The sequence below is a fragment of the Rutidosis leptorrhynchoides genome, chromosome 4, assembly GCF_046630445.1.
Source record: "Rutidosis leptorrhynchoides isolate AG116_Rl617_1_P2 chromosome 4, CSIRO_AGI_Rlap_v1, whole genome shotgun sequence".
Classification (NCBI taxonomy): Eukaryota; Viridiplantae; Streptophyta; class Magnoliopsida; order Asterales; family Asteraceae; genus Rutidosis; species Rutidosis leptorrhynchoides.
In genome coordinates, this window is record NC_092336.1 from 223,214,022 (window position 1) to 223,219,015 (window position 4,994).

Here is a 4,994-nt window from a genome sequence, read left to right on the forward strand (position 1 = left end):
GTCGCCCGCTTCGCCCATAGCCTTAGCCGGCCCTGCTAAAAGATCTAATACGTGAAAACAAATGACCTAAAAAGGCAATGAGTTAGCACCTACATACGATAATTTTTTATGCATACAACTTACTAAATCATCGCCTCCACGAAATCAGATTTCAGTGCAAATATATACTATTTCGTTAAGGAACAGTCTTGTGTAAACCCATACCGACCATACAATAAGTTGCCCGTTTGCAGCCTTATCCAAGCCGCCCATGGTGCCACCTGCATCCAGAACCACGAAAATAGATTTTAGTGCAAATATATAATTTATTGTGAAGAAACTATCTTGTGTAAACACATCTTGTCCCATATTTTAACTTGCCCGTGTGCAGTCTTACCCAACCCGCCCACGGTGCCACCTGAATCCAAAAATTTACATAATCCACATCAATCAAATACTGGATAAAAAAAAATAAAATATTAAAGAACCAGACTATGAAGAATCTCACTACCAAAAGTAGGTTGATTTGAGGACTATATATTGTATCACAAATAGGTTACATGTTGAGATAAAAATACCTTTAACCTCCTAATATGTTGCTTTTGAATAAAGCTTCATACTTTGAGTGAGAATATTCATGAAGGTCAGTCCTATTCTGTCCCCCTAAAAGAAAAGGCAACGGTTGATATAGGACTGGTTTAAATTATGTATTGACAAATATAAGTCTGCAGAATAATATAGATTATACAGTTGTTATAAAGTAACAAAACCATATAATAAACTGATTGGTACCTCTTCATCTGAAAGTATTAGATCCAAAGCTTTCCATTATCAAAAGTTGTTGTGGACATGGTTTCCATCTTAAGCAGTTTGATTTGTATGTTGACATTAACCTTTCTTGGTGATATTACTTTCACCGTTATCAACTTTGAAGCGATTTTTGATCAAAATAGTTTAGTAATACACAGTTTCTTTAATCAGTAGATGAATAATAAGGTATAATGGTTTTTAATTAGGTGGTTATGTATTTATACTCGTGTAATCCTCGTAGAAATTATGCCAGTTATTATAGGAAAAAGGTAGCAGGGATGCTGATTAAAATGGATAATTGTATTTAAAGTGCTAATTTTTACAGTGCATAACTGCAAAACACGTTTTCTTTAATAAATGTATGGAGTTAAATTAGAAAAAAATCCGAAATTCAAAAACATTTATTAGCATTTCATAAAATAAAAAATTGTTTTTGATTTAGTCAAATTTGTCTGGATATTAATTATTCTTTTTTTTTAGTTTTATTTCTCGCAGATAAAATGGAAGGAAAGTTACATTAAAAGTGAATACAAAAATATACCTATGAGATATGTTTTTAAACATGTATAACAACCATCATTCTATAAGTTAATTGTGAATATAAACCTAAAACAACTATGACATTAAGCATTATCAAAATATGTTGAAGCGAATTCGTACCGGTTCTATTTTTGTATGTAGTCATGTTAACATTATACATACACTAACTTTACGCTCAGTACTATTGTAGGTGATAATGATCTGCATTACCAATTCTTTTGATGCCTGAAACTAATAAAAATAGAACACAAAAAATGTGAATAATGTATACAAAAATTGATGGTAGTAATTGGTGTTGTATGTTAATTGAAAATCTGAATGTTATATGGTATGATGTGAGATATATACACAATTATCAAGTTCTGTTAACAATGGTTTTTATTAACATGAGTCTTTCCAGGCATACAAACGTTTTCCGATTAATCACATCAACAATCAACAATCACAAATACATGTGTATACAAATTATATTCCAAATTGTTTTATGAACATTATTTATATTTACAAATATGAACAATCCGGATTCGATTAACAAATATGAATCTTCATTCATCAAACTTTGAAGACTGATTAGAAAAAATTAATGACTTTTATCTCCATCAATGGTTGCAACATAAGAACGATATGTGTACGTTAATGTACGGAATTAGAAAGCGATTTAAACTTGTAAACATACCTGTTGTTGAATCATACGGCTCTTCAATCGTCGGAGAATGGGCTGAATCGTTCGACGTTTAAATCAAGAAAATCAAAACGGTTGTTTCTATTGAATCGTTATCTATGCAATGACATTGTTCAATCTAATTTACCGGTTAATCATCAAGATCAATATATGAATATGATATTGTAGCGTGATTTTGTCTGCGATTTTGTGTGTATTTTTTGGAGTACATAATTTTTCCTTAATGAACGTGAAACCCTAGTTAGGCAGCATTGATAGAGCCCTAAAACTCCCATTTAGTAGCGGCTGTTTTTAAACGGGAATAATCATTCGGTGATGACGATTGTTATTCGGCCACGTGTAATTTTTTGTATTTAACAGAATTAATCTTGATTAAATGTTTGATTAACACATTGAAAATAATTAGCATGGTGATTAAGATGTTGCCACGTCAGCACAAATCTACATGCTTTATGTATGGTATAGATAGATAGATATAGATAGATAGATATAGATAGATATATCAAAACCCTTTTGATCTGATACAAGATGCATTCCACGCCTTAAACAAATCACGCTCCCAAATCATTATTGCTGTCAATTACATAATTCGAATCCTCAATTCAAGATGTGAGCGCACCTGTTAGCAAATCTTGTAGAGAAAATGCAAGATGTTTGTTAAACAGACCCTAATTTAATTTTGCGATTTAAAGATTTCTAATGCTGAAGCTATTTAACAACATCGTTATATGAAGTTAACTTATATATACCCCCTTTAACCAATTTTGATGATTAGTTTCTTGTGTGTGGTAAATTTGGGTGTACTAACACCAAATTTCGATTGAAAACTTTCAGGTGGAACACAAAAACCCTAGGGTTCAGCATTATGCTTTCAGACTCGAATTATGACAAAGAAGTTCAAGACTTTTTAAAACAAAAGAAAGAGGTAAGTTTACTATTTGTGATATCGTATATAGATTTTCTATAACTCGTTTTGACAGAATGGCGGAATTTTGTAATATTGTTGATATTTTAATCTTGTATATTAAGTATTCTACGGAAATAGTCATTTATCGTAATCGTTTATTTATATTTGTAATAATACTTGGTTATGACCAAGTTTGTAGAAATCGGTTCTCGGGGAGTTGTCAGCAGGGTCTCCAAAACGAGAACTCGGAGAACTCGGGGAGAACTCGGGGAGTTATCGGCGGTTGACTTTCGTTGACTTTTGAGATTTTACTGAGTTTTTTTCCAAGATATGACCGATTTTACCGAGATTTGCCCGATTTTTTCGAGATTTGACCGATTTTTTCGAGATTTGACCGATTTTTGGTCGTTGACCAATTTTTTTGTCGATTTCAAAACGAGTTCTCGGCAGGGAGGTCAAACCGATTTCTTCCCGAGAAATCGGCCGAGTTTTTCGATTTTTGTAACACTGGTTATGGCCAACCAAAGAGCCAATGGTTGGCGGTATCGAGCTCACTCTTACAACCTTGAGGTTGAGGGTTCGAGTCCTGCTTAGGACGTGATGTATATATATTCGTGTTAGTATTAGGTGGATTGATAAGACCGAAACGGAAGGTTTTTTTTATTCGGTGTCGTTAGACCGCAAGGCGTCAGAATCAGCTATCTAGAGGGAGAACAGTGGTTTATTATTTATATTTTGTGGGGCTTAAATTTACTTTTAACTTTCTAAGGTAGAAGGTGTAAGTTAACCCAGGGTATTACTTTTGAATGGTTTAACGAATTGAAGATCAAGTGAATAATTTTCTTTGGTCAAATTACCTATATAAAAGATAGTAGTTAGTTTTAAGCTAATAATCCTAATTACATAAAAGTAAAGGTGATGGAGGGATATCCGGAGTATGCAGATCAGAGAAATGTTAACCAATATATTAGTTTGGGCTAGGGAAAGTAATTATGTTTATGTTAAAGCTATGATTAGAATGGTGTAGCTCTGGTTGGATGAGCCAATTACACAGACCTACTTATCTCTAGACTCTCGGAGTTCTCGTTGAGAAGTGAAAAGTATGTCACTTAGTTGTATAATTGAAAGGTAACTATACCTCGGAGGTTATCCTAAATAAAGCACTAGATTTATTAGTAAGTTGAGTTCTAACCCTAACCCTCGTTATTAGTTTAGGTAACTGAATAACAACGTGCCTTGTTGAGTGAACACTGATCACAAATAGAAGGAGTCCGTCGGGTCAAGTTGACAAAACATTAATGTAAACTAACAACCATTTCATCATATTAATGAGATCATACCAATCTAAATATTATACAACATTACATTTGATATACTGAAAGTAGAGTAGATAGAAACCTAATAGATACCTGAACAGTTGATATGACTTAATTCTAGGGCAACAATCAAACAAGAACATGCAATAGGTTTGGGTTACACAGTTAAGGCACTAACTAGATCTTAATATCTCCTAAGAGGTCTCTTTGGAACAATAAATAGGCATACTAGGTCATTCATGTCTCAATTCCTAAGTTCCGTGTCATAAAAGCACATTAGATGCCTCTGGGGAACTCCGGCCATACCGAGTTCATAGAATCTTCAGATACAGTATAACCAGGGGTCTTAATCCTATGAAGTAGCTAGTTTCATATATGTGGATAAGTCCAGATCACAACCTAGGTTGGTTAATCCTTAAGATGCTAGCATACAGATCTATCGGGGTAACAGATTCAGTAAAACAATAGTAATCGTACTAATTTAACATAATTGCGCTAACCCAAACTTCTATCATGGCAACATACAGATCAATTAAGCTAACATGGTAATATCGGAACGCATTATTAGACATAAATGATAACAATACATGTTTAATTAATAAGACAAGCGTTTCAGATAAAAACTGAAAAGGCTGAAGTAATCTGCCCGAGATCGCAGGGACTCGCCGGGATATCCTCCGGCAAATAAAAGCTAAGCTAGCTACTACTAAAAACTAACTAAAATATTTGAAAATCTAAATTGAAGTACAAATTGAGTGTG